A 9239-nucleotide genomic window follows, 5' to 3' on the forward strand; every position below is an offset into this window, starting at 1 on the left:
CAGATTAGGTCAGCTGGCTACATAGGTGTGAATGGTTGGTTGTTTCTGTGTAGATTGGTGACCTACCCAGGGTGAACCCCACCTCTTGCCCAAAGTCAGCTGCTGGGATTGGCTCCAGCTTCTCCCACAACCCTGGCAGATAATGGATGGATGGATGTACATACATATTTTTCGCTCATTTACATGGAGGGTGCCAAGAATTTTTCAGTGCCCTATGCCCTCATTTGCAAAGATCTACCGAAATTAGTGATAAGGGAAGATCTTCCTTATCAGTCGAGTCTTTGAAAGCGAGAAATTATTTAGCTCTTTGGAGAGACAAATCTCAATGTGTCAATGCCAATATGTATTAAGTTAAGAAAACTGTCTTGGAGTCTGCACTGTTTTCTCTCTTCAGACCTATCATTCTTGAATCACAGCCGCTATGCATCTTCACCTATTGCCTCTGTCTGTCTCTTGTTAAATATCAGTACATACAACAGTTACCCAGAGGTCAAGTGCTAAATAATTTTATGACTTGTATTTCAACACAGTATTAACCAAAAAAAAAAAAAAACCAGAAAAAAGAAAACCATGAAGACTGAAATGTGACATTTGCTTAAATCATTGCAAACTAAGAAATCTTCTGGTAAATTTCTTATTAATTTCATGCATTTTAAATAAAATTGTTTTTGACTACTGTGCAACACTTTACTGATTGCTTAATAATGGATACCATTATTATAAAACCAAATAAACTGTGCTGATTTAAGCTCTTTCATCCTGTACACTGGTCCTTTTCTGTTTAGCTGGCAATGTACAACCTCAAATCAGAAAAACCTGGGATGGTATGTTCAAATTAAATTTAAAACTGGAAACAATAATTTGTAAATAATTGTTGGCCTTTAAAACAACACAGCAGCACATAATTTTATGTTTTATTTGATGTTATTTTGTTGTTCTTTTAATAAACACATTTCAATTTTGATTCTTGCCAAACATTTCAAAAAAGTTGGGATGGTAAAGCATTTATCACTTTATAATGTTGCCATTCCTTCTCACAGCATTTAAAAGATATCCAGAGACTGAAGTCACCAAGTGATGAAGCGTTTCAGGTGTTCTTTTGTCCTATATTTATTGCAAACAGGTCTTAAGGGTTGCAACAGTATGGGGTCAACATTGTCATATTTTTCATTTCAAAATTTGTCACACATTCTCTCTTGGGGACAGTAGGGACAGGTGCCCTTTCTTCTGTAGCAATGCATTTATACTGTGTGCAGAATGTGGTTTTGCATTGTCTTGTTGAAATATCCTTGGAAAAGATGATGTCTTGAAAGCAGCATATGTTGCACCAAAAGTTCAATGTACTTTTCTGCATTAATGCTGGCATCACAGAAGAGTAAGTTACCTTTGCCAAGGGCACTGACACAACCTCATACCATGACAGACCCTGGCATTTGGACTTGCTGCTAGTAACAGTCTGGATGGTCCTTTTTGTCTTGTTTTATTCAGTTTTGTTTGATTAAGCTTTCACCAAATACAATAAGAAACAAAAATATGGTAGGGGTCACATAACAGAGCTGGGCCCCAATTAAAGTGTGCCCTATATAGGAACATAATGTAAAATAACTAAATTCATATAACTTAATATATAATATACAATGTATACATACACATTCACATTTTATATATACACACATACATATTTAAAAATCCCCCCCCCCGCCCCAGGCTCGGGTCCTCTACCAGAGGCCTGGGAGCTTGAGGGTCCTGTGCAGTATCTTAGCTGTTCCTAGGACTGCACTTTGCTGGACAGAGAGATCTTGGATGTTGTTCCTGGGATCTGTTCGACCCATTCTCCCAGATTGGGAGTCACTGCACCAAGGGCTCCGATCACCATGGGGACCACTGTTGGCTTCATCTTCCACATCTTTTCTGACTTTTCTTTCAGTCTTGATACTTTTCGAGCTTCTCAAGTTCCTTTTTCCTGATGTTATTGTCACTTGGTATTGCTACATCTATCACCACATCTATCAGTGCTCTGGAGGCTGAAACACGGAAGGAGAAATCCTGGCAGGCCACAGATGACTTTCATAGACAGATTACAGTCAGATACTGGATTGAGACCAGAGGACCTAGAATCTGCAATGAAAAATCAAGACATCTGGAGTGCCATTGTGATTTGAGAGGGAATCTCGACATGAGAAGATGATCACCACAGCCTTGTACTCCTGTTTGTCCACCACTACCATGGTTAGCCATTACCAGTTTGTCTATCTGGACGTCCCACAGGATCTTAGCTTGGTCATTCTCAACCATCTTCAGAGGTGTGTCCCACTTTGACCTTGGGACTTCAAGTCCATACTCAGCACAGATGCTTCTGTACACTATGCCAGCCACTTGATTATGGAGTTCCATATATGATCTTCCTGCTAGCATTTTACACTCTGCTGTTATGTACTGGATTTTCTTGGGGGCATCTTTACACAATCTGCACCTGGGGTCATGCTTGTGTGATAGATCTCGGCCGCTATGGATCTTGTGCTTAGGACCTGTTCTTGTGCAGCTATGATTAATGCCTCTGTGCAGTCTTCCAGTCCAGCTTTATCCAGCCACTGGTAGAATTTTTCACCATCTGCCAGTAGTACATCCCTGTGGCAGCGGGGGCGTGGACAAGCATCGGTTTGTGAATGGAAGGCAGGGTCAGGGAAGGTGTGTGTGTGTGTGTGTGTGTGTGTGTGTGTGTGTGTGTGTGTGTGAATAGTGAGTGAATGAATGAAGCTGAAAAGCAATAATCTTAAAAATGGTGTGTGTGAACATCTCCCACCTGCCATGCTTCAGTACTCCACCCACATCAGGGCTTACTACAATCCTGTACAGTGGTTTGTCATTTTCCATGATGGTTCCTCTTGCACTTCCTTCTTGGGTTTCTGCTGCCTTAGGTATCCATTAAGCACTTCATCATTCAGGGTCATCTCCCTGATGTACTCGTAGATCTTTGTTGTTTCATCCTGGATAGTGGGTCTGATGCTCACTAGTCCCTGGCCTCTTACATTGCTTTTAGTGTACAGCCTCAGGATACTGGACTTGGGGTGAAACCCTCCATGCATTGTCAGGAGTTTTCTTGTCCTGATGTTGGTGGCCTGTATCTCCTCCTTTGATCAGCTTATTATGCCAGCAGGGTATCTGATGACCATCAGGGTGTAGGTGTTCATGACCCGGACCTTGTTCTTCAGCTGACTTCTCAGGACTTGCCTTACCCTTTGTAGGTATTTGACTGTTGCTGCTTTCCTCGTGGCCTCTTCATGGTTGCCATTTGCCTTCAGGATTCCAAGGTGCTTGTAGCTGTCTTCCACATCTCTTATTATGCCATCTGGTAGCACCACCCCCTCAGTTCTGAATGCTTTCCCTTTCCTTGTTACCATCCAGGCACACTTATCTAGTCTGAATGACATTCCGATGTCATTACTGTAGATCCTGGTGGTGTGGGTCAGTGAGTCAATGTCTCGCTCAGACCTGGCATACAGCTTGATGTCATCCATGAAGAGGAGGTGGCTGATGGTTGCCCCATTTTGCAGTCTGTATCCATAGCCGGTCTTGGTGATGATCTGGCTGAGGGGGTTCAGTCCTATGCAGAACAGCAGCGGGGACAGAGCATCTCTTTGGGATATGCTGCACTTGATGATGACCCATGTTATTGGCTTGAAGCTGGCCTCTAGGGTTGTTTTCCACAGCCACATTCAGTTCTTGATGAAGGTTCTGAGAGTCCTGTTGATGTTGTAGAGTTTCAAGCATTCCAGGATCCATCTGTGGGGCATCGAGCCATAGGCTTTCTTGTAGTCAATCCAGGCGGTTCTGCAGTCTCGAGCTACTGCACTGTCTACCAGTACAGTTTTGCTCATCTGGTGAACCTACCAATGTCTTTCTGGGCCTTGCTTATGTATTGAGTCATGTGCCTACTCATCCGCTATGATGCCTGACAGTAGCTTCCATGTTATGCAGGTTATCAGGTGGTAGTCGGATGGGACTGCTCCTTTCTGTGGATCCTTCAGGATCAGGACTGTCCGACCTTCAGTCAGCCATTCTGGGTGAGTCCCATCCATGAGCAGCTGGTTCATCTGTATTGCCAATCGCTCATGTAGTAAGGTTCACTTCTTTAGCCAGTAAGCGTGAACCATATCTGGGTCTGGTGCTGGCTCTTACTTGCCACAGTGATGGTTACTGGGTCTTGTTCAGGTGCTCTCAGGTCTATTAGCCAGTGAGTGCTGTTATGTGATTTTTTTTTCCTTCTCCCATATCCCTTTCCAGTATTCAGTCCAGTACTGTTCATGGAACCATGTTATTATGTACACCACTGGGTGTACACCTTTGATGGTTGAGTGGCAGTGTCTAAGGCCTCAGGTATGGACAGCTTGTTGTATTTCTTAGGCAGCTCTTTCCTTGTCATACCTTTCTGGTGTTCTGGCTAACTTCTCTTATGGTCACCTTGATCTCAGCCTCTAACCTTCTCTTCTCTTCATACTGCTGCATTCACATCTAGGAGATTTTCAGTCAAACACGGTGGTATCTTCAATTTCAGGTCAGCTGCTCATGCATTAAGCTCTTGCTCGCAAGGGTGTGTTGCTGGGGGGGGGGGGGGGGTTTCCTACTACCAATCTCTGAGTTTAGGGGTGATGATAACCTACATTGGTCCCATATCCTTCGCATGTAACCTCTCACTCTGGGGTTACTTGAAGAGTAACATTCCAACAGTCCAGTGTTTTCAGCTCTTGTCCACACTGCAAAAAATAAAAATCTTAGGAAGTTTATTTGTCTATTTTCAAGTCAAAACATCTAGCCACCCTTATTATAAGACATAATTGCCCAACAAGCAAAACCTCATTTAGCTAGAAAGGCTAGTTTTTAGACAGTCCATCTTGAAAATCTTGTATAGACAAAATGTCTTGAAAAAGTCTTATTTGGAGCACCTTTGAAAATAAAACAAGTTTTTTTTTTTTTTTAAACAAGTAAGTACGTTTTGGACATTTGTCAAATGCGGTTCATCTTGTTTCAAGAAAAAAAAAAAAAGTACTGTATGCTTGTTTTGGGAATAAATTAACTTTACTGAAATCTTTGAATCTAGTGCCCCCAAAATACATTGTCGTGGCTCAGGTGGATAAGGCGCCATACCATAAATCCGGGGACCTGGGTTTGATTCCGACCTGAGGTCATTTCCCAATCTCTCCCTGTCTCTCTCCTGCTCATTTACTGTCTCTACACTGTCCTATCCAATAAAGGTGGAAAAGGCCCAAAAAAAATCTTTAAAAAAAAATGACTTGAATGGCTAAATGTAAGAAGTACGATCTTGTTATAAGAACTATTTTGATTATTTTGAGTTAATCAGATCTCACATAATAAGTTCCCCAATCTTATTTTGGAATTATTTAATCTAAAAACAGGTTAGATTTTTCATCTTACTTTAAGAAATCATACCAAGTCAAATTTGACTAGTTCCATTGGCAGATTTTTTTCACCTGATTCAAGCAAATATGCTTTGTTTTAATCTTTTATTTCTTATATTTGAAAGGCCATTTTTTGCAGTGCAGTAACCCATTTCTCATCAGGTTGCCCTGGTTCCTCAAGACCTGATGCAGACCTTGTTAGACTGGGCGACATCAGAGCCAGCATGACTCTTGTTTTTCTGTCTCTCAATTTTATAAGGTAGGCAGGTAGCATTAAGAGCCTTGCTGACAGGCCCTCACTGGAGCCCTCAACCAGGACACAAACCCATGACCTCCTGCAAGTCAGTGATGTTATCAACTGAGCTATCCACCAACTGCTGGAGGATGTGGAGATTTCTCACACACACACACACACACACACACACAAAAAAAAAAAAAAAAAAAAATATGTCTTGCAAAAGTATTCATACCCTTTCTGTTTATCCTGTTTTGTTGCATTACAAACTGGAATTAAAATGGATTTTTGGGGGGTTAGCACCAATTGATTTAAACAATATGCCTACAACTTTAAAGGTGCAAATTGTTGTTTTATTGTGACACAAACAATAATTAAGATGAAAGAACAGAAATCTGGAGTGTGCATAAGTATTCACCCCCTCTCATATGAAACCCCTAAATAAGAGCTGGTTTAACCAATTCACTTCATAAGTCATGTAATTAGTTGATTAAGATTGACCTGTGTGCAATCAAAGTGTCACATGATCTGTCACATGATATCTGTAAAAATCAAACTGTTCTGGAAGGACCCTGACTATGCAACATTAATAAGCAAGGAACACAAAATCCAAGGAGCACTCCAAACATGTCAGAGACAAAGTTGTGAAGAAGCATGGATCAGGATTGGTTATTAAAAAATATCCCAAACTCTGAATATCCCACAGAGCACCATTAAATCCATGAAAGCAAAATGGAAAGAATACGTTACTACTACAAACCTGACAAGAGAAGACCGGCCACCAAAACTCACAGACCGGGCAAGGAGGGCATTAATCAGAGATGCAACAAAGACACCAAAGATAACACTGAAGGAATTGCAAAGATCCACAGATGGGAGTATCTGTCCATAGGACCACTTTAAGCCATACCCTCCACAGTGTGGGGCTTTATGGAAGAGTGGCCAGATAAAAGTCATTGCTGAAGAAAACACATTTGGAGTTTGCCCAACAGCATGTGGCAGACTCCCCAAACATGGAAGATTCTCTGGCCAAATGAAACTAAAATTGATCTTTTTGGTTATCATGGGAAATGCCATGTGTGGCGCAAACCCAACACCCTGAGAACACCATTCTTACAGTGAAGCATGGTGGTGGCAGCAACATGCTGTGGGCATGGTTTTCATCTGCAGGGACAGGAAAGCTGGTCAGGACTGAAGTAAAGATGGATGGCGCTAAATACAGGGCAATTCTGGAGGAAAACCTGTTTGAGTCAGCCAGAGGTTTGAGACTGGGATGAAGGTTTATCTTCCAGCAGGACAATGATCCTAAACATACTGATAAATCTACACTGGAGTAGTTTAAAGTGAAACATTTAAATGTCTTGGAATGGCCTAGTCAAAGCCCAGACATCAATCAAATTGAGAATCTGTGGCATAACTTGAAGATTGCTGTACACCAACGCAACTCATCTAACTTGAAGGAGTTGGAGCAGTTTTGCCTTGAGAAATGGGCAAAAGTCCCAGTGGCTGGATGTGCGAAGCTGATAGAGACATACCCCAAGAGACTTGCAGCTGTAATTGCAGCCAAAGGTGGCTCTACAAAGGATTGACCTTGGGGGGAATACCTATGCACACTCCAGATTTCTGTTTTTTTCCATCTTAATTATTGTTTGTGTCACAAGAAAACAACAATTTTCACCTTTAAAGTTGTCAGCATGTTGTGTAAATCAAATGGTGCTAACCTTCCAAAAACCTATTTTAATTCCAGCTTGTAATGCAACAAAACAGGACAAACAGAAAGGGGGATGAATACTTTTGCAAGACACTGTGTGTGTGTGTGTATATATATATATATATATATATATATATATATATATATATATATATATATTAGTTGTGGTCAGAAGTTTACATACAATGACATGAATGTCATCTTGGATAGGAATGTCATGACAATATTTGCGCTTTCAATTATCTCTCTGAACTGTTCTTTTTCTGTGGCAGAATGACTGTAAAGCATATATCTTTAAAAAAATAGAATTCAGTGCACAATTTTCTTTGGGTTTTCTGAAGTCAACACCGGGTCAAAAGTATACATACAGGGCATGGACTGGACTTATCAGCACGGTCCATATATTTTCAGTCAGGTTGAAGTCAGGGCTCGTTTTAAGCTTAACGTTAGCCTACTTTATCCTCCACAACCAGCTCTGATGCATGTTTGGGTTCATTGTCCTGTTATAACTCCCAAGCATGTTCAAGTTTCCAATGGTTTGAGGTTATGCTGAAGAATACTGAGGTAGTCCTCCTTCATTATTCCATCCACTTTGTGCAATGAACCAGTTCCACTGGCAATAGAACAGCCCCAGAGCATGATGCTGCTACCACCACCAGCAGCTAGTATAGTGTTCCTGTGTACATCGTGGTCATTGTAGCCAAACAACTCAATCTTTGTCTCATGTGACCATACAGCTTTCCTCCAAAAGGCTTTTTCTTTGTCCATGTGGTCAGTTGCAAACTTTAGTTAAGCTTGAAGGTGTCAATTTTGGAGCAGGGGGTTATTTCTTGGATAGCAGCCTCTTAGTCCATGGTGATGTACTGTAAAACTCACCAAACTGTAGACAGTGATCCATCAGCTTCCAGTTCATGGCAAGGCTCTGCCATGGTGGTTCCTGGGTTGTTCCTGACCATCCAAACCAATTTCCTTTCAGCTGAGGGTGACAGTTTGAAACCCAAACTTGAAGCAAATTGGCTTGGCAAAGTGACTACACCTCCCAGTAACTTACATACAATTGTTTGAACTGATCTTGGGACCTGCTGTTGTTTAGAAATGGCTCTAAGAGACATTTCTGAATTCTGTACATCTGTGATCCTCTTTCTCAGATCTGCACTGAACTCCTTGGACTTTCCCATTTTACTGTGTGTTGGTCAATCCAATGAGTGCTGTAAACAAACCCTTTTTATGAAGGCACAGAGAAGCTACCAGCTGTAGTCAATCATAATCACTAACAGGAAGTTAAGAGGCTTTGGCCTTGGCAAGATAAGAGACATTCTGGAAGTCTCAGCACCTCTGAATTAATAATCTAAGTGAGTGTATGCAAATGTTTGATCCTGTGTTGATTTCAGAAAACTCAAAATTGTGCACCAAATTCTAGTTTTTTTTTTTAAAAAAAGATGTGTGCTGTACAATCATTCTGCCACAGAAAAAGAACAGTTCAGACTTCTGACCAAAACTTGTGTGTGTGTGTGTGTGTGTGTGTGTGTGTGTGTGTGTGTGTGTGTAATATATACAGTTAGGTCCATATATATTTGGACACTGACACAAATTTTGTTTTTTTTACCTGTTTACTGAAACATATTCAAGTTATAGTTATATAATGGACATGGACATAAAGTCCATACTTTCAGCTTTCATTTGAGGGTATCCAAATTAAAATTGAATGAAGGGTTTAGGAGTTTCAGCTCCTTAACATGTGCCACCCTGTTTTTAAAGGGACCAAAAGTAATTGGACAATTGATTTAAAGGCTATTTCATGGGCAGGTGTGGGCAATTCCTTCATTATGTCATTCTCAATTAAGCAGATAAAAGGCCTGGAGTTTATTTGAGGTGT

This window comes from Neoarius graeffei, chromosome 6 (genome assembly GCF_027579695.1).
Source record: "Neoarius graeffei isolate fNeoGra1 chromosome 6, fNeoGra1.pri, whole genome shotgun sequence".
In the NCBI taxonomy this organism is placed as follows: Eukaryota; Metazoa; Chordata; class Actinopteri; order Siluriformes; family Ariidae; genus Neoarius; species Neoarius graeffei.